We start from the raw sequence: 27,225 nt of genomic DNA on the forward strand, positions 1-27,225 counted from the left end.
CACCCCATCACCAACACCACAAGATGCAGCACATTAATTAACTTAAAACTTTGTAATCTTATTTGAATAAAGTCAATAAAAATATACAACTACTATGCTGTCACTGTCTTTTTATTTTAAAGTACCTAAGAATAAATTAAACTAAACAATACTAACAGATCATTCTATTTCAGCCCACTGACAATTTTATTTCAGGAAATCATGGTATTTTGAATTTAACCTAGAAAAACCAACTGTTGTATTTCAAATGAATTTTATTACAAATAAAAGAACTATACAAAAAGTAGTCAGTGTCTTCTCTCAAAAGTGTACTAACTTCAATGTTATCAGCAACAAAAAAAATTAATGAATGAATTTTTCAGTCATATTTTTCATGCTTATGAATAAGTTACACTGTTGTAAGTAAGCTGCATTGACGCAATAAAAAAATACACAAACAGTTGTCAGTGTCTTCTTTTAAAATACTAACCTTGTTGTTTTCAGCAACATCACATTGACTCTGTTAATCTTTTAAGTCGTATGCAATCATGATCATCAACTTTATCACTACTACAAGAAGACTTTGGCCATCTGATAGATGCAATCTGCTGCGTCAGCAAAAGTGTCCATCAAGCAGGTGAGTATTAAAGAATCTGATCTCTGATTGCTTTGCTAAACTGGCTTGTGTTTTTCTTTCACAGTTTACTCCTGTTTTGCACCACTCCTGCAATTGATGCAACAGATGCAATGGTAAGATAGAGGAAAATTGAAAGTCCCGAGGCTGTCTTGATGCGCATCAACATTGAGATAAACAGTTGAACTGGCAGCAATTCTAGATGTGAAAAGTTTAATCCCTGGTTAATTTATTGAAGTGCAGTTAAGAAACTAGGATTTCAAAAGTTCTTGGATTACTTACAACTACATTCCTTTGCAGAAATACCAGTGTAAAAGTATTTACCATACAGTGAATCAAAATCACTGTGTTTAAATGTCAATCAAGAATTTGATTTTTGTTGTTCTTGATCACCCTAGTTCCTGTTCCTGAAATAATTATGATTAGTTTTTCTAATGTTGAATTGCCTTTGGTTCACACATTGCAGAGAGAAGAAAAACAAGAAAACACTGTGCCTAAATACAAAACAACTCTCTCTCTCTCTCTAAAAGCTTTACAAGTACTACATGAATCTTCAAAACATTATAGAGCCATTCTGAAGCTCCCTTCCTCAAGCTGGCTCTTGTCATACAACCAAACTTGAGTACTGGTCATCAGAGGAAGACAGGTGCGAGTCTTATTAGAACAACTTCACAAAATCTTTCTTCTTGGACCTGTATATAGGTGTTGCTCATAGCAATGTTGTCTTAGAACCGGTCCATTACGCCATCATTCATGGCCCTGTTCTATCAACAGAAAAATGATTAGACTTATCCCATTGTCCAAGGACATGGTATCAGGGAAGGTGAGCTTCCTCCATGACAATGTCTTCCTTATATAAGCTCTACCTTTAACCAGAAAGCATGGCCAGTGAAGAGCAGCCCAGATGGGATGACATGTGAGGTGTTGTCTTCATGATATGACCTAAACCATCTGGACAATAAGCCATCAAAAGTAAGCAGAAGAGGAGGGGATTGGAAAGAATACTGCCAAGCTTCAGTTCATGGAATAATAAAAATGGTGCTGCAACAAACATGACAAAGCAAAGTCAGGTGTCAGCGATCTCAATCCAGCATTATGCAGGGTATTTCTCATGATTGATGTACCTTTAAATGCCATATAGTGCCTTAAACCATCTCCTGGTTGTGCACAAAGGATACAAGTTTAATATTCAGTTTTCATTGTTGACAAATGGTATGGACTACTTTCTCCTTGTTTTCTCTCTTGAAAATGAATTGATCAGACTTGAAAACGCCATCACCTCACTTTCAAAGTGTTTAATCTGATGCCACTCTTTGACATTCCTATCGCAACTCAGTATTATGCAGGAAAATGAGTCATAAACCAACTTTAATCAACAAGCACCCAGGACACTTTTCTAGTTTACTGGTGGAAGGTCCAACTCTGACTTTGACACCCATTCTATTCAGTGCAAGTTTAATTTGAAGAAAGAATGCCTCACTTCATACATGTAATTATCTTTTGTTACAAAACGGACGTATTGAAAATATTTCCTCAAGTTTCTTCCCGAAGGTTGTCAAAAAATAACACGCTTCTTCACCAGCTCAACCCATGTTGTGCCAAGTCCTCTTTTCTTAGTTCATTTAGATGTACACACTGGTAGGCTGCGAACCAGTGTTGAACAGTTCCAAGCCACCTTTTCTCTGCGTTCCCCTTCTTTCCCTCAAAGCCCTTTGCAACTGTAAATGTATATTGCACCGACAACAGCAGTCAGAGTCCTCCAATCCTCCTTGTTTACCACAGCTGTAAACCATGTGCCAAGGACATGCATGGGTTTTAGCACATTCTTGGTGGTGTCCTTAAATCAAAACTGGCTTCAGGCTTCATTTTGCTGTCATATTTCAGAAAAAAAGATGGGGCATCAGTTAGGGTACATGGAGACTGGTCCAGTCTGTAAATTAACATAGTTGCCTGTAGTGACATTAGCTAATTTAATCCCCTCTAAAGAGAACTCTGCTGTTTTCACTGCATTTATACACTGTCCCATCTGATCCCATCTGTGTGTCACTGAATATCACAATGTCATCAACCACTCTGACCTGGGCATGTCATTAAACTGCATCCTGACTTATGTAAACTTGAATAGTGGCAGCAAGCTGCTTCAGTATTCTTTGGCAGAGGAACTCCTTAGCTTTTTTTTAGCCAAGAAGGATTTGGGACAATACCGGAAAGCTTCAGTTCATGCACCATGAAAAGAAGAAAAGTGGCGCTGCAAGAAACTAAACTTAACAAAGACTGCTGTTAGCAATCTAAACGCAGCATTATGCAGGGTACTTGGTTCAAGTGATCCATCTTTAAGTGCCCCGTACACCGTCAAAGGTTCTCCTCTTTCTGCGTAAAGCCAAGTTGAAGAATATCTTCACCCACTGACAACCTCGAGTTAAAGACAAGCAAGAGTATGGTAGCTCAATAGCAACCAAATAGTGTTGGCGCCACATTAGAACCCTGGTTGATGCCACTAATTTATTCAAAGGACAGTGTTAGTTCACTGTTCACAAGTCTTTCATGCACCTCTGTACAGAGCCTCTTGATGATTCTTATGAACTTTTGTGGACAAGCAGATTTACTAAGTCAAATGCTTTAAACAAGTCCCCAAAGGCTATTAACAACTTTCTGCTTTTCTCTGTGGTATTTTGCATGAACTCACAACACATGGAAAATCCATGTATCATGCATTATACTTCTTTCATTGCAGTATCCTAACTGTGGTTTGGAGTCTAAATAATATAAATCAAGATTTCCTTCTCTTCAGGACATATTGGCATGGTTGCAGTGTATACACCAACAAGAGTTAGCTAATTACCACTTATTAGACTGGTGCCTCCAGCAGCTAGTCTGCTGGAAAATAACAAATTAAGCCAACACCAGCTGTTTTCTCTTCTCTGTTATTCCACATGACTGTTTCACTCCTATCAACTTCCAACTTACCGTTTCTCACTCTGGTCTTACAGCAGAGTAACTATCATCGGTTGTATGAACATTCCAAGCACAAGGATTTCTTTGGGGCATTTGCCTACTTTAACTTCATTAACTTCACGCATTAGCCAAATAAAAGGTATACAAGACCAGGAAACATGGCCAAGGAGAGTTTGCACAAAGACAATTAACGGCAGCCTACATCAGCCACCATAATCCAGGTACTTCACTCAAAACGTTATGCTGCATGTTTCAACTGGGGAGCCCGGAGACTTCCATCGACCCTGGCTTGGATAGATGGCAGTGCATGGAATGCTTGGTACACCACAAGTGCAGCTCACTGCAACTTACCTCAGCAAATCAAGAATTAGTAAAATTAAAGAAGAAGAATAAGCCAAAAAAAGCACTCTCCTCCATAATTGCTGGGAAAAAAGGGCAGCATCTTAGTGTGCAACAAGGCTAGGAATGGCCAGTTGAACGGAAAGAGGTGCCACTGCTCCATAGCCAATGCCCATCATGGAGGAACAACGTGTTGTTTTCTATGAGATCCTAAAGGGTTGTTATCGCTGAAGAGAATTTGTCCTCTCAGTCTATAAAATGTGCCAATGGCTCCACACAAAATCAAGCCCTCTAACAACCAAGTCCAGCTTCTGGGTTCGTGTGGTAGACCTGTTATCACTGACAGGAGAGGGGCCAAAAGGTGGGTCAATGGTGCATAAAAACCAGTTTTGCGTTGTGTCAAGCCTCTCCATCTTTTGGTCCTTAACGAACAGACATGGGTATTGCTAGATCATCATCAAGCAACCACATCAGTGTTTCTACTTGAAATGTTGGTACAATGAGAGCTAGAAGCAGCGAGCTAGTTCAAACAATATCCCCAAGAAAGATTGCCTTATGCTGTCCACAATAAAGGAGGTGTAAGGGAGGATCAGTGCATATTCTAGGTACAAGTTCTTCTTGATCAGGAATGATAAAAGCATTGGTGGTGTTCAAATCCTCTTGGCAGAGGATGTTTTAGAGGTCAAATGCATCCCTGAGAGGATATGTCTTATCAAGACAAATGCTGAAAGATGCCTGGATGATGGGTTCAACAATGCCACCTACAATGAGCATCTATGTACAATGGCTACTACTGGTGAATCTGAAACCTTTTACATTGTGGGGACTTCAATGCCCATGATGAAAAACAATGCAAGGCTGGCAATGTGGAAGACATGCAAAGGGCCTCTTCTGAAGCTAGTACTCCTCTTCTGTGCAGGCATGCAAACGGCATCATTGCTGATAAGAAGATTCTTTAGCATTAGGAGGAGAGCTATATCAATTTCTTTAAAAGAGAAGAAAGGTTCTACTGATACAGGAAACTACTGGGATCTGAAACTAACAGGTCACTGTATGAAAGTCATCAAAAGAGTGCTGGAGAAGGTGCTACAAGATACAGTGGACATACATGTATGTAGGATGCACTTTAAATATATTCCTGGAAGAGGAGCAACTGATGCAATTTTCATTATGTGACAGCTTCAAAACAAACACCGTGCTAAGGAGAGGAACTTACACCTTGCCTTTGTTGAAGCAGAGAAAGTCATTCCCAGTGTTTCACTGGAGCTTCTTTGGTGGACCAAGAGGTATATTGTTGTAACTCAAATGTTAGTTAGTACAATCCAGGCATTGTATACCAATGTAAAAAGTGGAGTTTGTATGAACAACTCTTTCCCTAACACCTTCCATGTCCAGATGGGAGGCTATTAAGTATCAATGCTGAGTCCACTACTGTTTGTTATTCTCTCAGAGGCAATGTCATATGAATTTAGAACCCGTTGTCCATGGAAACTCTCATATGCAGATGACTTGGCTGTATCATCTGATACCCTTGATGGACTACTGCTGATAATTGCACCTCTGCATGTCTGGGTTAGGGTCAAAAGGTCTGCATGTGAACATGGGCAAACATAAGATGATAATATCTGGTCCGCAGCTTGGTACACTGAGAGAGTCTGGCAAGCAACTGTGTAATGTCTGCTGGAAAGGAGTTTCAAGTTATTTTATCCTCTGTAATGGATATTCCCACTGGGTCCACAACAGATGCAGTAACATGTGTGAAAAGCTAATCTCTGACCCTACATACATGTATAGATGTAAATGGTATCTCACTACTGCCTGCCATCCACCCTTTCATTGACTACTCACTCCACTGTAACAGTGACAAGTCGTCATCTTCAGAGGCCATCGTTCACTTCCGTAATGCATAGTGCTTCTCTTGTAGACTCTTTCCCAGGTGTTTATTGATAGGGTCTTGCATAATATGAAGTGCAACAATTCCCGGAACTTTCCCCAGCCAGCTGTCACTCTTGTGATTGTTGCAGTCTCGCAGCCATCACTGGTAAATATGGTATCTCCCATATAAAAATAGGAGTCTGCAACCTCCAGTTCTTGGTAATTGACTATCACATGATCACAGGGCCTGCAATATTAATGTCCCATGCAAAGGCAAAGTAATCAAAGTGTTCTTGGCTTGGCTGGATTACATCTACCTCTGAGGTGTAGGCACTGAAGATTGCACATGTAATGGGACTTGATCACTCGATCAACTTGATCGACTGTCATCACACCGAAGGGAAAAGTATGAGGGACAGGCCTAGCAAAACCTGGTCAGAGCGAGTGTATGAGGATGTGATGCTCTCCAATCTCTCAGTTACAGACACCCTTTAGAGACTGAGAAGTAGAAGAAGGGCAAACGTACCATGCAATGTCATACTCTCTTGAGGTGGAAAGCGATGTAAGATGAATGATGATGACAAAATCAGGCTTCTTCAAAGCGTCCACTTACATGTACCAGAATGTATATACATGGCCTTTTGTGCACCTATGACACAGAAATTCCAAGTCTCGTCTGCTACAACAAGTCCCAAAGCAGAGTGTGCTAAATGCAGTTGATGAACTCAAAGCCTATGAAAGGAGAAAAAGGTAAAAAATACTATTACCTTTGCTGCCACATTGTTACTGTCTTTAACTGTTGATAGCAAAGATGATTGTATTGAAGTAAGTAACCTTTTGATATCAGCTATAAGATCCCAACAAGGGGCTCAGTGGCTGTGTAATAAAGGCGTCACCTGTTAAAAAGGTTGATACATTTCCTTGGCAAAGTTTGTTTGTTTAAACAAATATTCTCCCTTGACTAAAACCAAGAATTAATTCGCATACATTATCTGTAAAAACGTGAGGAAAACACCATGCATCCAGGCCACAATGAGGCTTTTATAGAACAAATAACCCTTGAAAAAACCCAAAATATTAATGTCATCACAAGTGTTTTGAGTTTACCTTCAAGCACAAGTTTATGCCCTCTTTGATGAATCTGACAGTTCAGGCGTCTCGTTCAAAGTATAGCCTATATTCCTTGGGGACAGCTTCCTAACATTCTTTACTTCAATGAGTGATGCAATCCGGTTTAAACAGATCTGGAAGAAATTAATAGGATTTTTCACCCTTATCAAACTGTATTTAAATTACATATCACTACCTTGCTTTCTCAAATTTCACTCCAAATATTCTATTACAATCAAATGTATTTATGTCATCACTTTTCAGTTCCTGTGCAAGTTTGAGCCCAGTACATTTGTCCTGTCAGTCCTGTCCAAACCATCCACATCAGCCAAGGATTGCAACCTCACTACAACTACAGCTTTGCCTCCTCAAGCTAATGGAACATGCTGGTCAGTCAAATTGGGGTGGGCATGGGGGGATAAGTACTGTTAAGAGCTCTGGTTGAACCTTGCACTTCATACCATGCACAGATGATTGGCTTTTTGGCTTAATTTAATTGTAGTTAGATTAGTTAGTCGTTTCCCAAGGGTTGGGATGGCTCCTCCCCTTAGGCTCCTACGTGGGTTCCTTTGCAGGTCATTCGGTCAAAAATTTCGGCTTTTTCGGTCTCTCGTCAAGTCTATGTCTTCACCTCAAGTCTTCAAGTCTTCATCAATGGAACTTCACCATCGACATCATTCACCTGCTTAGTTGCGCTTAAGTTCACATAACAACTACAACCCACTTGTCAGGCTATTTGCACTGCACCAAGTGGCGTTATCTTTGCTAGGGTTCAACCAGATTTTACTTTAACTAATATATACAAGATTAACTGAAGCCACTGGCTATTTAGCTTCTGGAAGGAGACCATCCTTGGAAACTCCTTTTACGCTAAATCACATCTCTTGTTATAATGTTGTACTGATTAGGACTAGGCAAGTAATGTTGGGAATAAATGGGCAAACTATGCACACACCCTAGAAGCTAGTCTAGGAATAAATTATAAATAGAATAATTTACAGTTGTCTGCTTGGTGATCTGGCCTTTAAATGACAGTGTGACTGGGGATGGCACTAATTTGATCCAGACCCCAATGCTTTTCCTGTGTAAATTATGTTGTTGTATGTGTTGGCCGTTAACCACCTGGAGGCATTTACACGGAGAAGTAGAGAGGAAGCTGTATCAAAGGAAGGTCACTTCCAGGCCCACTTGCATTCATAGTCCCGCTGACTGAGCATACAACTGTAAAACTGTTCCAGCCACAGCACTATGTTATTGAAATTGAAACCATTTAGGCAAGAATTGTGACAAATTAAAAAAAAACAACAACAACAACAACAAAAATAAAACTCCCTAAAAGGTAAAGCTTGAAAATTTGTTCACTGTCTGGCACAAAAACCATCCATCTAGAATTGAAGAAAAATGATCACAATTGCTGGCACTAGTTTAAGTCTCAATTACCAAGCCGTGGCAGTTGGTTGGAACAGCTGTAGTTGTATAATTAAAATAGCTATGTACACTCATGTGTATGGATGCTGTGAATGGCGAGATCAAGACAGAAGCAAGACATCAGGTGTGTGGAATTTTCTTGTTTTCCGGAAAATTAAACTTCTGCAAGGTCGATTTTCGAGCATCATCCTCGATCCAAATTATACAATGCACTTGCGATCCGTATGCTTGGTAATGACAAAGAATGAGTATCAACTCATTTTGTCCAGGATACCCTGAGTGTTTCAGACTGACACACTCTTGGTTTCTGAAGACAATCACACTTTAGTGTAGGAGCGCACCCCATCACCAACACCACAAGATGCAGCACATTAATTAACTTAAAACTTTGTAATCTTATTTGAATAAAGTCAATAAAAATATACAACTACTATGCTGTCACTGTCTTTTTATTTTAAAGTACCTAAGAATAAATTAAACTAAACAATACTAACAGATCATTCTATTTCAGCCCACTGACAATTTTATTTCAGGAAATCATGGTATTTTGAATTTAACCTAGAAAAACCAACTGTTGTATTTCAAATGAATTTTATTACAAATAAAAGAACTATACAAAAAGTAGTCAGTGTCTTCTCTCAAAAGTGTACTAACTTCAATGTTATCAGCAACAAAAAAATTAATGAATGAATTTTTCAGTCATATTTTTCATGCTTATGAATAAGTTACACTGTTGTAAGTAAGCTGCATTGACGCAATAAAAAAATACACAAACAGTTGTCAGTGTCTTCTTTTAAAATACTAACCTTGTTGTTTTCAGCAACATCACATTGACTCTGTTAATCTTTTAAGTCGTATGCAATCATGATCATCAACTTTATCACTACTACAAGAAGACTTTGGCCATCTGATAGATGCAATCTGCTGCTTCGGCAAAAGTGTCCATCAAGCAGGTGAGTATTAAAGAATCTGATCTCTGATTGCTTTGCTAAACTGGCTTGTGTTTTTCTTTCACAGTTTACTCCTGTTTTGCACCACTCCTGCAATTGATGCAACAGATGCAATGGTAAGATAGAGGAAAATTGAAAGTCCCGAGGCTGTCTTGATGCGCATCAACATTGAGATAAACAGTTGAACTGGCAGCAATTCTAGATGTGAAAAGTTTAATCCCTGGTTAATTTATTGAAGTGCAGTTAAGAAACTAGGATTTCAAAAGTTCTTGGATTACTTACAACTACATTCCTTTGCAGAAATACCAGTGTAAAAGTATTTACCATACAGTGAATCAAAATCACTGTGTTTAAATGTCAATCAAGAATTTGATTTTTGTTGTTCTTGATCACCCTAGTTCCTGTTCCTGAAATAATTATGATTAGTTTTTCTAATGTTGAATTGCCTTTGGTTCACACATTGCAGAGAGAAGAAAAACAAGAAAACACTGTGCCTAAATACAAAACAACTCTCTCTCTCTCTCTAAAAGCTTTACAAGTACTACATGAATCTTCAAAACATTATAGAGCCATTCTGAAGCTCCCTTCCTCAAGCTGGCTCTTGTCATACAACCAAACTTGAGTACTGGTCATCAGAGGAAGACAGGTGCGAGTCTTATTAGAACAACTTCACAAAATCTTTCTTCTTGGACCTGTATATAGGTGTTGCTCATAGCAATGTTGTCTTAGAACCGGTCCATTACGCCATCATTCATGGCCCTGTTCTATCAACAGAAAAATGATTAGACTTATCCCATTGTCCAAGGACATGGTATCAGGGAAGGTGAGCTTCCTCCATGACAATGTCTTCCTTATATAAGCTCTACCTTTAACCAGAAAGCATGGCCAGTGAAGAGCAGCCCAGATGGGATGACATGTGAGGTGTTGTCTTCATGATATGACCTAAACCATCTGGACAATAAGCCATCAAAAGTAAGCAGAAGAGGAGGGGATTGGAAAGAATACTGCCAAGCTTCAGTTCATGGAATAATAAAAATGGTGCTGCAACAAACATGACAAAGCAAAGTCAGGTGTCAGCGATCTCAATCCAGCATTATGCAGGGTATTTCTCATGATTGATGTACCTTTAAATGCCATATAGTGCCTTAAACCATCTCCTGGTTGTGCACAAAGGATACAAGTTTAATATTCAGTTTTCATTGTTGACAAATGGTATGGACTACTTTCTCCTTGTTTTCTCTCTTGAAAATGAATTGATCAGACTTGAAAACGCCATCACCTCACTTTCAAAGTGTTTAATCTGATGCCACTCTTTGACATTCCTATCGCAACTCAGTATTATGCAGGAAAATGAGTCATAAACCAACTTTAATCAACAAGCACCCAGGACACTTTTCTAGTTTACTGGTGGAAGGTCCAACTCTGACTTTGACACCCATTCTATTCAGTGCAAGTTTAATTTGAAGAAAGAATGCCTCACTTCATACATGTAATTATCTTTTGTTACAAAACGGACGTATTGAAAATATTTCCTCAAGTTTCTTCCCGAAGGTTGTCAAAAAATAACACGCTTCTTCACCAGCTCAACCCATGTTGTGCCAAGTCCTCTTTTCTTAGTTCATTTAGATGTACACACTGGTAGGCTGCGAACCAGTGTTGAACAGTTCCAAGCCACCTTTTCTCTGCGTTCCCCTTCTTTCCCTCAAAGCCCTTTGCAACTGTAAATGTATATTGCACCGACAACAGCAGTCAGAGTCCTCCAATCCTCCTTGTTTACCACAGCTGTAAACCATGTGCCAAGGACATGCATGGGTTTTAGCACATTCTTGGTGGTGTCCTTAAATCAAAACTGGCTTCAGGCTTCATTTTGCTGTCATATTTCAGAAAAAAAGATGGGGCATCAGTTAGGGTACATGGAGACTGGTCCAGTCTGTAAATTAACATAGTTGCCTGTAGTGACATTAGCTAATTTAATCCCCTCTAAAGAGAACTCTGCTGTTTTCACTGCATTTATACACTGTCCCATCTGATCCCATCTGTGTGTCACTGAATATCACAATGTCATCAACCACTCTGACCTGGGCATGTCATTAAACTGCATCCTGACTTATGTAAACTTGAATAGTGGCAGCAAGCTGCTTCAGTATTCTTTGGCAGAGGAACTCCTTAGCTTTTTTTAGCCAAGAAGGATTTGGGACAATACCGGAAAGCTTCAGTTCATGCACCATGAAAAGAAGAAAAGTGGCGCTGCAAGAAACTAAACTTAACAAAGACTGCTGTTAGCAATCTAAACGCAGCATTATGCAGGGTACTTGGTTCAAGTGATCCATCTTTAAGTGCCCCGTACACCGTCAAAGGTTCTCCTCTTTCTGCGTAAAGCCAAGTTGAAGAATATCTTCACCCACTGACAACCTCGAGTTAAAGACAAGCAAGAGTATGGTAGCTCAATAGCAACCAAATAGTGTTGGCGCCACATTAGAACCCTGGTTGATGCCACTAATTTATTCAAAGGACAGTGTTAGTTCACTGTTCACAAGTCTTTCATGCACCTCTGTACAGAGCCTCTTGATGATTCTTATGAACTTTTGTGGACAAGCAGATTTACTAAGTCAAATGCTTTAAACAAGTCCCCAAAGGCTATTAACAACTTTCTGCTTTTCTCTGTGGTATTTTGCATGAACTCACAACACATGGAAAATCCATGTATCATGCATTATACTTCTTTCATTGCAGTATCCTAACTGTGGTTTGGAGTCTAAATAATATAAATCAAGATTTCCTTCTCTTCAGGACATATTGGCATGGTTGCAGTGTATACACCAACAAGAGTTAGCTAATTACCACTTATTAGACTGGTGCCTCCAGCAGCTAGTCTGCTGGAAAATAACAAATTAAGCCAACACCAGCTGTTTTCTCTTCTCTGTTATTCCACATGACTGTTTCACTCCTATCAACTTCCAACTTACCGTTTCTCACTCTGGTCTTACAGCAGAGTAACTATCATCGGTTGTATGAACATTCCAAGCACAAGGATTTCTTTGGGGCATTTGCCTACTTTAACTTCATTAACTTCACGCATTAGCCAAATAAAAGGTATACAAGACCAGGAAACATGGCCAAGGAGAGTTTGCACAAAGACAATTAACGGCAGCCTACATCAGCCACCATAATCCAGGTACTTCACTCAAAACGTTATGCTGCATGTTTCAACTGGGGAGCCCGGAGACTTCCATCGACCCTGGCTTGGATAGATGGCAGTGCATGGAATGCTTGGTACACCACAAGTGCAGCTCACTGCAACTTACCTCAGCAAATCAAGAATTAGTAAAATTAAAGAAGAAGAATAAGCCAAAAAAAGCACTCTCCTCCATAATTGCTGGGAAAAAAGGGCAGCATCTTAGTGTGCAACAAGGCTAGGAATGGCCAGTTGAACGGAAAGAGGTGCCACTGCTCCATAGCCAATGCCCATCATGGAGGAACAACGTGTTGTTTTCTATGAGATCCTAAAGGGTTGTTATCGCTGAAGAGAATTTGTCCTCTCAGTCTATAAAATGTGCCAATGGCTCCACACAAAATCAAGCCCTCTAACAACCAAGTCCAGCTTCTGGGTTCGTGTGGTAGACCTGTTATCACTGACAGGAGAGGGGCCAAAAGGTGGGTCAATGGTGCATAAAAACCAGTTTTGCGTTGTGTCAAGCCTCTCCATCTTTTGGTCCTTAACGAACAGACATGGGTATTGCTAGATCATCATCAAGCAACCACATCAGTGTTTCTACTTGAAATGTTGGTACAATGAGAGCTAGAAGCAGCGAGCTAGTTCAAACAATATCCCCAAGAAAGATTGCCTTATGCTGTCCACAATAAAGGAGGTGTAAGGGAGGATCAGTGCATATTCTAGGTACAAGTTCTTCTTGATCAGGAATGATAAAAGCATTGGTGGTGTTCAAATCCTCTTGGCAGAGGATGTTTTAGAGGTCAAATGCATCCCTGAGAGGATATGTCTTATCAAGACAAATGCTGAAAGATGCCTGGATGATGGGTTCAACAATGCCACCTACAATGAGCATCTATGTACAATGGCTACTACTGGTGAATCTGAAACCTTTTACATTGTGGGGACTTCAATGCCCATGATGAAAAACAATGCAAGGCTGGCAATGTGGAAGACATGCAAAGGGCCTCTTCTGAAGCTAGTACTCCTCTTCTGTGCAGGCATGCAAACGGCATCATTGCTGATAAGAAGATTCTTTAGCATTAGGAGGAGAGCTATATCAATTTCTTTAAAAGAGAAGAAAGGTTCTACTGATACAGGAAACTACTGGGATCTGAAACTAACAGGTCACTGTATGAAAGTCATCAAAAGAGTGCTGGAGAAGGTGCTACAAGATACAGTGGACATACATGTATGTAGGATGCACTTTAAATATATTCCTGGAAGAGGAGCAACTGATGCAATTTTCATTATGTGACAGCTTCAAAACAAACACCGTGCTAAGGAGAGGAACTTACACCTTGCCTTTGTTGAAGCAGAGAAAGTCATTCCCAGTGTTTCACTGGAGCTTCTTTGGTGGACCAAGAGGTATATTGTTGTAACTCAAATGTTAGTTAGTACAATCCAGGCATTGTATACCAATGTAAAAAGTGGAGTTTGTATGAACAACTCTTTCCCTAACACCTTCCATGTCCAGATGGGAGGCTATTAAGTATCAATGCTGAGTCCACTACTGTTTGTTATTCTCTCAGAGGCAATGTCATATGAATTTAGAACCCGTTGTCCATGGAAACTCTCATATGCAGATGACTTGGCTGTATCATCTGATACCCTTGATGGACTACTGCTGATAATTGCACCTCTGCATGTCTGGGTTAGGGTCAAAAGGTCTGCATGTGAACATGGGCAAACATAAGATGATAATATCTGGTCCGCAGCTTGGTACACTGAGAGAGTCTGGCAAGCAACTGTGTAATGTCTGCTGGAAAGGAGTTTCAAGTTATTTTATCCTCTGTAATGGATATTCCCACTGGGTCCACAACAGATGCAGTAACATGTGTGAAAAGCTAATCTCTGACCCTACATACATGTATAGATGTAAATGGTATCTCACTACTGCCTGCCATCCACCCTTTCATTGACTACTCACTCCACTGTAACAGTGACAAGTCGTCATCTTCAGAGGCCATCGTTCACTTCCGTAATGCATAGTGCTTCTCTTGTAGACTCTTTCCCAGGTGTTTATTGATAGGGTCTTGCATAATATGAAGTGCAACAATTCCCGGAACTTTCCCCAGCCAGCTGTCACTCTTGTGATTGTTGCAGTCTCGCAGCCATCACTGGTAAATATGGTATCTCCCATATAAAAATAGGAGTCTGCAACCTCCAGTTCTTGGTAATTGACTATCACATGATCACAGGGCCTGCAATATTAATGTCCCATGCAAAGGCAAAGTAATCAAAGTGTTCTTGGCTTGGCTGGATTACATCTACCTCTGAGGTGTAGGCACTGAAGATTGCACATGTAATGGGACTTGATCACTCGATCAACTTGATCGACTGTCATCACACCGAAGGGAAAAGTATGAGGGACAGGCCTAGCAAAACCTGGTCAGAGCGAGTGTATGAGGATGTGATGCTCTCCAATCTCTCAGTTACAGACACCCTTTAGAGACTGAGAAGTAGAAGAAGGGCAAACGTACCATGCAATGTCATACTCTCTTGAGGTGGAAAGCGATGTAAGATGAATGATGATGACAAAATCAGGCTTCTTCAAAGCGTCCACTTACATGTACCAGAATGTATATACATGGCCTTTTGTGCACCTATGACACAGAAATTCCAAGTCTCGTCTGCTACAACAAGTCCCAAAGCAGAGTGTGCTAAATGCAGTTGATGAACTCAAAGCCTATGAAAGGAGAAAAAGGTAAAAAATACTATTACCTTTGCTGCCACATTGTTACTGTCTTTAACTGTTGATAGCAAAGATGATTGTATTGAAGTAAGTAACCTTTTGATATCAGCTATAAGATCCCAACAAGGGGCTCAGTGGCTGTGTAATAAAGGCGTCACCTGTTAAAAAGGTTGATACATTTCCTTGGCAAAGTTTGTTTGTTTAAACAAATATTCTCCCTTGACTAAAACCAAGAATTAATTCGCATACATTATCTGTAAAAACGTGAGGAAAACACCATGCATCCAGGCCACAATGAGGCTTTTATAGAACAAATAACCCTTGAAAAAACCCAAAATATTAATGTCATCACAAGTGTTTTGAGTTTACCTTCAAGCACAAGTTTATGCCCTCTTTGATGAATCTGACAGTTCAGGCGTCTCGTTCAAAGTATAGCCTATATTCCTTGGGGACAGCTTCCTAACATTCTTTACTTCAATGAGTGATGCAATCCGGTTTAAACAGATCTGGAAGAAATTAATAGGATTTTTCACCCTTATCAAACTGTATTTAAATTACATATCACTACCTTGCTTTCTCAAATTTCACTCCAAATATTCTATTACAATCAAATGTATTTATGTCATCACTTTTCAGTTCCTGTGCAAGTTTGAGCCCAGTACATTTGTCCTGTCAGTCCTGTCCAAACCATCCACATCAGCCAAGGATTGCAACCTCACTACAACTACAGCTTTGCCTCCTCAAGCTAATGGAACATGCTGGTCAGTCAAATTGGGGTGGGCATGGGGGGATAAGTACTGTTAAGAGCTCTGGTTGAACCTTGCACTTCATACCATGCACAGATGATTGGCTTTTTGGCTTAATTTAATTGTAGTTAGATTAGTTAGTCGTTTCCCAAGGGTTGGGATGGCTCCTCCCCTTAGGCTCCTACGTGGGTTCCTTTGCAGGTCATTCGGTCAAAAATTTCGGCTTTTTCGGTCTCTCGTCAAGTCTATGTCTTCACCTCAAGTCTTCAAGTCTTCATCAATGGAACTTCACCATCGACATCATTCACCTGCTTAGTTGCGCTTAAGTTCACATAACAACTACAACCCACTTGTCAGGCTATTTGCACTGCACCAAGTGGCGTTATCTTTGCTAGGGTTCAACCAGATTTTACTTTAACTAATATATACAAGATTAACTGAAGCCACTGGCTATTTAGCTTCTGGAAGGAGACCATCCTTGGAAACTCCTTTTACGCTAAATCACATCTCTTGTTATAATGTTGTACTGATTAGGACTAGGCAAGTAATGTTGGGAATAAATGGGCAAACTATGCACACACCCTAGAAGCTAGTCTAGGAATAAATTATAAATAGAATAATTTACAGTTGTCTGCTTGGTGATCTGGCCTTTAAATGACAGTGTGACTGGGGATGGCACTAATTTGATCCAGACCCCAATGCTTTTCCTGTGTAAATTATGTTGTTGTATGTGTTGGCCGTTAACCACCTGGAGGCATTTACACGGAGAAGTAGAGAGGAAGCTGTATCAAAGGAAGGTCACTTCCAGGCCCACTTGCATTCATAGTCCCGCTGACTGAGCATACAACTGTAAAACTGTTCCAGCCACAGCACTATGTTATTGAAATTGAAACCATTTAGGCAAGAATTGTGACAAATTAAAAAAAAAACAACAACAACAACAACAAAAATAAAACTCCCTAAAAGGTAAAGCTTGAAAATTTGTTCACTGTCTGGCACAAAAACCATCCATCTAGAATTGAAGAAAAATGATCACAATTGCTGGCACTAGTTTAAGTCTCAATTACCAAGCCGTGGCAGTTGGTTGGAACAGCTGTAGTTGTATAATTAAAATAGCTATGTACACTCATGTGTATGGATGCTGTGAATGGCGAGATCAAGACAGAAGCAAGACATCAGGTGTGTGGAATTTTCTTGTTTTCCGGAAAATTAAACTTCTGCAAGGTCGATTTTCGAGCATCATCCTCGATCCAAATTATACAATGCACTTGCGATCCGTATGCTTGGTAATGACAAAGAATGAGTATCAACTCATTTTGTCCAGGATACCCTGAGTGTTTCAGACTGACACACTCTTGGTTTCTGAAGACAATCACACTTTAGTGTAGGAGCGCACCCCATCACCAACACCACAAGATGCAGCACATTAATTAACTTAAAACTTTGTAATCTTATTTGAATAAAGTCAATAAAAATATACAACTACTATGCTGTCACTGTCTTTTTATTTTAAAGTACCTAAGAATAAATTAAACTAAACAATACTAACAGATCATTCTATTTCAGCCCACTGACAATTTTATTTCAGGAAATCATGGTATTTTGAATTTAACCTAGAAAAACCAACTGTTGTATTTCAAATGAATTTTATTACAAATAAAAGAACTATACAAAAAGTAGTCAGTGTCTTCTCTCAAAAGTGTACTAACTTCAATGTTATCAGCAACAAAAAAAATTAATGAATGAATTTTTCAGTCATATTTTTCATGCTTATGAATAAGTTACACTGTTGTAAGTAAGCTGCATTGACGCAATAAAAAAATACACAAACAGTTGTCAGTGTCTTCTTTTAAAATACTAACCTTGTTGTTTTCAGCAACATCACATTGACTCTGTTAATCTTTTAAGTCGTATGCAATCATGATCATCAACTTTATCACTACTACAAGAAGACTTTGGCCATCTGATAGATGCAATCTGCTGCTTCGGCAAAAGTGTCCATCAAGCAGGTGAGTATTAAAGAATCTGATCTCTGATTGCTTTGCTAAACTGGCTTGTGTTTTTCTTTCACAGTTTACTCCTGTTTTGCACCACTCCTGCAATTGATGCAACAGATGCAATGGTAAGATAGAGGAAAATTGAAAGTCCCGAGGCTGTCTTGATGCGCATCAACATTGAGATAAACAGTTGAACTGGCAGCAATTCTAGATGTGAAAAGTTTAATCCCTGGTTAATTTATTGAAGTGCAGTTAAGAAACTAGGATTTCAAAAGTTCGTGGATTACTTACAACTACATTCCTTTGCAGAAATACCAGTGTAAAAGTATTTACCATACAGTGAATCAAAATCACTGTGTTTAAATGTCAATCAAGAATTTGATTTTTGTTGTTCTTGATCACCCTAGTTCCTGTTCCTGAAATAATTATGATTAGTTTTTCTAATGTTGAATTGCCTTTGGTTCACACATTGCAGAGAGAAGAAAAACAAGAAAACACTGTGCCTAAATACAAAACAACTCTCTCTCTCTCTCTCTAGAAGCTTTACAAGTACTACATGAATCTTCAAAACATTATAGAGCCATTCTGAAGCTCCCTTCCTCGAGCTGGCTCTTGTCATACAACCAAACTTGAGTACTGGTCATCAGAGGAAGACAGGTGCGAGTCTTATTAGTCTTTCTTCTTGGACCTGTATATAGGTGTTGCTCATAGCAATGTTGTCTTAGAACCGGTCCATTACGCCATCATTCATGGCCCTGTTCCATCAACAGAAAAATGATTAGACTTATCCCATTGTCCAAGGACATGGTATCAGGGAAGGTGAGCTTCCTCCATGACAATGTCTTCCTTATATAAGCTCTACCTTTAACCAGAAAGCATGGCCAGTGAAGAGCAGCCCAGATGGGATGACATGTGAGGTGTTGTCTTCATGATATGCCCTAAACCATCTGGACAATAAGCCATCAAAAGTAAGCAGAAGAGGAGGGGATTGGAAAGAATACTGCCAAGCTTCAGTTCACGGAATAATAAAAATGGTGCTGCAACAAACATTACATAGCAAAGTCGGGTGTCAGCGATCTAAATCCGGCATTATGCAGGGTATTTCTCATGATTGATGTACCTTTAAATGCCATATAGCGCCTAAACCCGTCTCCTGGTTACAAGTTTAATATTCAGTTTCCATTGTTGACAAATGGTATGGACTTCTTTCTCCTTGTTGTCTCTCTTGGAAATGAATTTATCAGACTTGAAAACACCATCACCTCACTTTCAAAGTGTTTAATCTGATGCCAACCTTTGACATTTCTATGGCAGCTCAGTATTATGCAGGAAAATGTGTCATAAACCAACTTTAATCAACAAGCACCCAGGACACTTTTCTAGGTTACTGGTGGAAGGTCCAAATCTGACTTTGACACCCATTCTATTCAGTGCAAGTGTAATTTGAAGAAAGAATGCCTCACTTCATACATGTAATTATCTTTTGTTACAAAACGGATGTATTGAAGATATTTCCTCAAGTTTCTTCACGAAGGTTGTCAAAAAATGACACGCTTCTTCACCAGCTCAACCCACGTTGTGCCAAGTCCTCTTTTCTTAGTTCATTTAGATGTACACACCGGGAGGCTGCAAACCAGTGTTGAACAGTTCCAAGCCACCTTTTCTCGGCGTTCCTCTTCTTTCCCTCAAAGCCCTTTGCAACTGTACATGTATATATATTGCACCGACAACAGCAGTCAGACTCCTCCAATCCTCCTTGTTTACCACAGCTGTAAACCATGTGCCAAGGACATGCATGGGTTTTAGCACATTCTTGGTGGTGTCCTTGAATCAAAACTGGCTTCAGGCTTAATTGTGCTGTCATATTTCAGAAAAAGGATGAGGCATCGGTTAGGATACATGGAGACTGGTTCAGTCTGTAAATTGACATAGATGCCTGCAGTGATATTAGCTAATTTAATCCCCTCTAAAGACAACTCTGCTGTTCTCACTGCATTTATACACTGTCCCATCTGATCAACAAGATCGTAACATGTCAAAAGCAATTGCGGACCCCCTTGTGTGACATTAAATTTCACAATGTCATCAACCACTCTGACCTGGGCATGTCATTAAACTGAATCCTGACTTATGTAAACCTGAATAGTGGCAGCAAGCTGCTTCAGTATTCTTTGGCAGAGGAACTCCTTAGCTTTTTTTAGCCAAGAAGGATTTGGGACAATACCGGGAAGCTTCAGTTCATGCACCATGAAAAGAAGAAAAGTGGAACTGCAAGAAACTAAACTTAACAAAAATTGCTGCTAGCAATCTAAACGCAGCATTATGCAGGGTACTTGGTTCAAGTGGTCAATCTTTAAGCGCCCCGTACACCGTCAAAGGCTCTCCTCCTTCTACGTAAAGCCAAGTTGAAGAATATCTTCACCCACTGACAACCTCGAGTTGAAGACAACCCAGAGTATGGTAGCTCAATAGCAACCAAATAGTGTTGGTGCCACATTAGAACCCTGGTTGATGCCACTAATTTATTCAAAGGACAGTGTTAGTTCACTGTTCACAAGTCTTTCATGCACCTCTGTACAGAGCTTCTTGGTAATTCTTATGAACTTTTGTGGACAAGCAGATTTACTAAGGGTAGTAAATCATGATAGACTGGGTCAAATGCTTTAAACTAGAACCCAAAGGCTATCCAGACCTTTGTGCTTTTCTCTGTGGTATTTTGCATGAGCTCACAACACATGGAAAATCCATGTATCATGATACATCTTTCATTGCAGTATCCTAACTGTGGTTTGGAGTGTAAATAATATAAATACAGAGTTCCTTCTTTTCAGGAGATATTTGCATGGTTGCAGTGTACACACCAACAAGAGTTAGCTCATTACCACTTCTTAGACTGGTGCCTCGAGCAGCTAGCATTCTGGAAAATAACAAAGCTAACACCAGCTGTTTTCTCTTCTCTGTTATTTCAGATGACTGTTTGACTCCACTCAACTTTCAACTTACCGTTTCTCACTCTGGTCTTACCGTAGAGTAACTATCATTGGTTGTATGAACATTCCAAGCACAAGGATTAATGTTTCTTTGGGGCATTTGCCTACTTTAACTTCATCAACTTCACGCATTAGCCAAATAAAAGGTTTACAAGACCAGGAAACATGGCCAAGGAGTGTTTGCACAAAGACAATTAACGGCAGCCTACATCAGCCACCATAATCCAGGTACTTCACTCAAAACGTTATGCTGCATGTTTCAACTGGGAAGCCTGCAGACTTCCATCGACCCTGGCTTGGATAGATGGCAGTGCATGGAATGTTTGGTAAACCACAAGTGCAGCTCACTGCAACTTACCTCAGCAAATCAAGAATTAGTAAAATTAAAGAAGAAGAATAAGCCAAAAAAAAGCACTCTGCTCCATACTTACTGAGAAAAAAAGGCAGCATCTTAGTGTGCAACAAGGCTAGGAATGGCCAGTTGAATGGGAAGAGGTGCCACTGCTCCATAGCCAATGCCCATCATGGAGGAATAACATGTTGTTTTCTATGAGATCCTAAAGGGTTGTTACTGCTGAAGAGAATTTGTCCTCTCAGTCTATAAAATGTGCCAATGGCTCCACACAAAATCAAGGCCTCTCACAACCAAGTCCAGCTCCTGGGTTCATGTGGCAGAACTGTTATCACTGACAAGAGAAGGGGCAAAAGGTGGGTCAATGGTGCATGAAAACCAGTTTTGCGTTCTGTCAAGCCTCTCCATCTTTTTGTCCTTAACAAACAGACATGGGTATTGCTAGATCATCATCCAGCAACCACATCAGTGTTTCTACTTGAAATGTTGGTACAATGAGAGCTAGAAGCAGCGAGCTAGTTCAAACAATATCCCCAAGAAAGATTGCCTTATGCTGTCCACAATAAAGGAGGTGGAAGGGAGGATAAGCGCATATTCTAGGTACAAGTTCTTCTTGATCAGGAATGATAAAAGCACTGGTGGTGTTCAAATCCTCTTGGCAGAGGATGTTTTAGAGGTCAAATGCATCCCTGACAGGATATGTCTTATCAAGACAAATGCTGAAAGATGCCTGGATGATGGGTTCAACAATGCCACCTACAATGAGCTTCTATGTACAATGGCTACTACTGTTGAATCTGAAACCTTTTATATTGTGGAGACTTCAAGGCCAATGATGAAAAACAATGCAAGGCTGGCAATGTGGAAGACATGCAAAGGGCCTCTTCTGAAGCTAGTACTCCTCTTCTGTGCAGGCTTCCAAATGACATCATTGCTGATAAGAAGATTCTTTAGCATTAGGAGGAGAGCTATATCAATTTATTTAAAAGAGAACGGAGGTGCTACTGATACAGGAAACTACTGGGATCTGAAACTAACAGATTACTGTATGAAAGTCATCAAAAGAGTGCTGGAGAAGGTGCTACAAGATACAGTGGACATACATGTATGTAGGATGCACTTTAAATATATTCCTGGAAGAGACAGCTTCAAAACAAACACCGTGCTAAGAAGAGGAACTTACATCTTGCCTTTGTTGAAGTAGAGAAGGTCATTGACAGTGTTTCACTGGAGGTTCTTTGGTGGACCAAGAGGTATATTGTTGTAACTCAAATGTTAGTTAGTACAATCCAGGCATTGTATACCAATGTAAAAAGTGGAGTTTGTATGAACAACTCTTTCCCTAACACCTTCCATGTCCAGATGGGAGGCTATTAAGTATCAATGCTGAGTCCACTACTGTTTGTTATTCTCTTAGAGGCAATGTCATATGAATTTAGAACCCGTTGTCCATGGAAACTCTCATATGCAGATGACTTGGCTGTATCATCTGATACCCTTGATGGACTACTGCTGATAATTGCACCTCTGCATGTCTGGGTTAGGGTCAAAAGGTCTGCATGTGAACATGGGCAAACATAAGGTGATAATATCTGGTCCGCAGCTTGGTACACTGAGAGAGTCTGGCAAGCAACTGTGTAATGTCTGCTGGAAAGGAGTTTCAAGTTGTTTTATCCTCTGTAATGGATATTCCCACTGGGTCTACAACAGATGCAGTAACATGTGTGAAAAGCTAATCTCTGACCCTACATACATGTATAGATGTAAATGGTATCTCACTACTGCCTGGCATCCACCCTTTCATTGACTACTCACTCCACTGTAGCAGTGACAAGTCGTCATCTTCAGAGGCCATCGTTCACTTCCGTAATGCATAGTGCTTCTCTTGTAGACTCTTTCCCAGGTGGTTATTGATAGCGTCTTGCATAATGTGAAGTGATGCAATTCCCGGAACGTTCCCCAGCCAGCTGTCACTGTTGTGATTGTTGCAGTCTCACAGCCACGACTCGCAAATATGGTATCTCCCATATAAAAATATGAATCTACAACCTCCAGTTCTTGGTAATTGACTATCACATGATCACAGGGCCTGCAATATTAATGTCCCATGCAAAGGCAAAGTAAGCAAAGTTTTCTTGGCTTGGCTGGATTACACCTACCTCTGAGGTGTAGGCACCGAAGATTGCACATGTAATGGGACTTGATCACTCGATCAACTTGATCGACTGTCATCACACCGAAGGGCAAAGTATGAGGGACAGGCCTAGCAAAACCTGGTCAGAGCGAGTGTATGAGGATGTGATGCTCTCCAATCTCTCAGTTACAGACGCCCTTTAGAGACAGAGAAGTAGAAGAAGGGCAAACGTTCCATGCAATGTCATACTCTCTTGAGGTCTTGAGGTGGAAAGCGATGTAAGATGAATGATGATGACAAAATCAGGCTTCTTCAAAGAGTCCACTTACATGTACCAGAATGTATATACATGGCCTTTTGTGCACCTATGACACAGAAATTCCAAGTCTCGTCTGCTACAACCAGTCCCAAAGCAGAGTGTGCTAAATGCAGTTGATAAACTCAAAGCCCATGAAAGGAGAAAAAGGTTAGAAATACTATTACCTTTGCTGCCACGTTGTTACTGTCTTTAACTGTTGATAGCAAAGATGATTGTATTGAAGTAAGTAACTTTTTGATATCAGCTATAAGATCCCAACAAGGGGCTCACTGGCTGTGTAATGAAGGCGTCACCTGTTAAGAACGTTGATACATTTCCTTGGCAAAGTTTGTTTGTTTAAACAAATATTCTCCCTTGACTAAAACCAAGAATTAATTCGCATACATTATCTGTAAAAACGTGAGGAAAACACCATGCATCCAGGCCACAATGAGGCTTTTATAGAACAAATAACCCTTGAAAAAACCCAAAATATTAATGTCATCACAAGTGTTTTGTTTTTGCCTTCAAGCACAAGTTTATGCCCTCTTTGATGAATCTGACAGTTCAGGCGTCTCGTTCAAAGTATAGCCTATATTCCTTGGGGACAGCTTCCTAACATTCTTTACTTCAATGAGTGATGCAATCCGGTTTAAACAGATCTGGAAGAAATTAATAGGATTTTTTACCCTTATCAAACTGTATTTAAATTACATATCACTACCTTGCTTTCTCAAATTTCACTCCAAATATTCTATTACAATCAAATGTATTTATGTCATCACTTTTCAGTTCCTGTGCAAGTTTGAGCTCAGTACATTTGTCCTGTCAGTCCTGTCCAAACCATCCACATCAGCCAAGGATTGCAACCTCACTACAACTACAGCTTTGCCTCCTCAAGCTAATGGAACATGCTGGTCAGTCAAATTGGGGTGGGCATGGGGGGATAAGTACTGTTAAGAGCTCTGGTTGAACCTTACACTGCATACTATACACAGATGATTGGCTTTTCGGCTTAATTTAATTGTAGTTAGATTAGTTAGTCGTTTCCCAAGGGTTGGGATGGCTCCTCCCCTTAGGCTCCTACGTGGGTTCCTTTGCAGGTCATTCTGTCAAAAATTTTGGCTTTTTCGGTCTCTCGTCAAGTCAATGTCTTCACCTCAAGTCTTCAAGTCTTCATCAATGGAACTTCACCATCGACATCATTCACCTGCTTAGTTGCGCTTAAGTTCACATAACAACTACAACCCACTTGTCAGGCTATTTGCACTGCACCAAGTGGTGTTATCTTTGCTAGGGTTCAACCAGATTTTAATTTAACTAATATATACAAGATTAACTGAAGCCACTGGCTATTTAGCTTCTGGAAGGAGACCATCCTTGGAAACTCCTTTTACGCTAAATCACATCTCTTGTTATAATGTTGTACTGATTAGGACTAGGCAAGTAATGTTGGGAATAAATGGGCACACTATGCACACACCCTAGAAGCTAGTCTAGGAATACATTATAAATAGAATAATTTACAGTTGTCTGCTTGGTGATCTGGCCTTTAAATGACAGTATGACTGGGGATGGCACTAATTTGATCCAGACCCCAATGCTTTTCCTGTGTAAATTATGTTGTTGTATGTGTCGGCCGTTAACCACCTGGAGGCATTTACACGGAGAAGTAGAGAGGAAGCTGTATCAAAGGAAGGTCACTTCCAGGCCCACTTGCATTCATAGTCCCGCTGACTGAGCATTCAACTGTAAAACTGTTCCAGCCACAGCACTATGTTATTGAAATTGAAACCATTTAGGCAAGAATTGTGACAAATAAAAAAAAAAAACAACAACAACCAAAATAAAACTCCCTAAAAGGTAAAGCTTGAAAATTTGTTCACTGTCTGGCACAAAAACCATCCATCTAGAATTGAAGAAAAAGGATCACAATTGCTGGCACTAATTTAAGTCTCAATTACCAAGCCGTGGCAGTTGGTTGGAAAAGCTGTAGTTGTATAATTAATTAAAAATAGCTACACTCATGTATATGGATGCTGTGAATGGAGAGATCAAGACAGAAGCAAGACAACAGGTGTGTGGAATTTTCTTGTTTTCCAGAAAATTAAAGTTCTGCAAGGTCGATTTTCGAGTATCATCGTCGATCCAAATTATACAATGCACTTGCGATCCGTATGGTTGGTAATGACAAAGAATGAGTATCAACTCATTTTGTCCAGGATACCCTGAGTGTTTCATACTGACACACTCTTGGTTTCTGAAGACAATCACACTTTAGTGTAGGAGCGCACCCCATCGCCAACACCGCAAGATGCAGCACATTAATTAACATAAAACTTTGTAACCTTATTTGAATAAAGTCAATAAAAATATACAACTACCATGCTGTCACTCTCTTCATTTTTTAAGAATAAATTAAACTAAACAAATTATGCTAACAAGTCATTCTTTTTCAGCCTACTGACAATTTTCTTTCAGGATGTCACATGTCGTATTTTGAATTTAAGTAGAAAAGCAAAATTAATACTTATTGTATTTCAGTTGAATTTAATTACAAATAAAACAAATATACAAACAGTAGTCAGTGTCCTCTCTTTAAATTACATACCGGTAGCAACAAAATACTTGACTTAACTAAGTGAACAATAATTCTAATGAATGAATTTTGTTAGTCATATTTATGGCACTTATGAACAAATCACACTGTTGTAACTATTGTAAGCTGCATTCACTCAATAAAAAAATTACAAAAAACAGTAGTCAGTGTCTTGTTTTAAAACACTAACGATGTTGTTTTCAGAAACATCAGATGAATTGTTAATCTTTTGACTCATCTGCAATTGGTGTCATCAAGATTTTTACTACTAGGAGAAGAGGTATAAGAAGAAGAAGCTAATTGGGTCATCTACTCCTTTTGTGAAAGTGTCCATCTTTAAGAGGGTAAGTATAAAAGATCCTGATCTCAGATTGTTTTGCTAAACTGGCTTGTGTTTTTCTTTCCCAGTCCACTCGTGTTTAGTAACCAGCCCTGCAATTGATGACCTCCAACAGATGCAATGGTAAGATTGATTAAGTCGAAAGTCACAAATTAAAACTGTCTTGATGTCCATCAATGTTGTCAACATCAGAAAATCAGTTGGAATGGCAGCAATTCTTGGTGTGATAAATTTCATCCCAGATTAACTTACAGGGTGTAATATTTAAATTTAACTAAGAAACAGGGACACTAAAGACTGATAGCAAGGCTGCTGCCTAAGAAAATTTTCCAGGAGCACTGCGGGCTTCCAACATTAAAAGTTATATTAGCAGCCCAAATCATTTTTTTAAGAGCCTAGAATTAGTTAATTCCAGCTGGGATCATATTTACAAGAAAGTGAGGATGAATCAAGTAAGGCGCCCATTCGGGCTACTTGTTCAAAAATTTGGTTGCCCGCGCTCGCAAACAAGGCACCCCAGGCGACCGGGCGACCATTAGCAAGCAACCTTGGATAGAATTACTTAGAACCACACTCCTCAATGGAACAATGAG

At 39.7% G+C, this 27,225-nt stretch overlaps 1 long non-coding RNA gene across 6 annotated transcripts in view; it reads right to left on the reverse strand.

Annotated features, from left to right (window-relative positions):
• Window positions 1-27,225, reverse strand: part of LOC137973347 (uncharacterized) — a 47,964-nt gene that overhangs the window by 13,652 nt on the left and 7,087 nt on the right. For 3 of the 6 annotated variants that reach the window (XR_011117207.1, XR_011117209.1, XR_011117211.1), the window contains 7 exons: window positions 17,785-18,018; window positions 15,546-15,682; window positions 15,052-15,170; window positions 9,127-9,360; window positions 6,890-7,026; window positions 6,396-6,514; window positions 470-703 (listed from right to left, as the gene is read on the reverse strand). This is a non-coding gene — a long non-coding RNA (uncharacterized lncRNA). Of the gene's footprint in view, window positions 1-469; window positions 704-6,308; window positions 6,515-6,889; window positions 7,027-9,126; window positions 9,361-14,964; window positions 15,171-15,545; window positions 15,683-17,784; window positions 18,019-23,724; window positions 23,828-27,225 lie in introns of those variants that run through there. The other 3 variants (XR_011117212.1, XR_011117208.1, XR_011117210.1) reach the window with 3 other exon arrangements.

Source organism: Montipora foliosa, chromosome 10 (assembly GCF_036669935.1).
Source record: "Montipora foliosa isolate CH-2021 chromosome 10, ASM3666993v2, whole genome shotgun sequence".
Classification (NCBI taxonomy): domain Eukaryota; kingdom Metazoa; phylum Cnidaria; class Anthozoa; order Scleractinia; family Acroporidae; genus Montipora; species Montipora foliosa.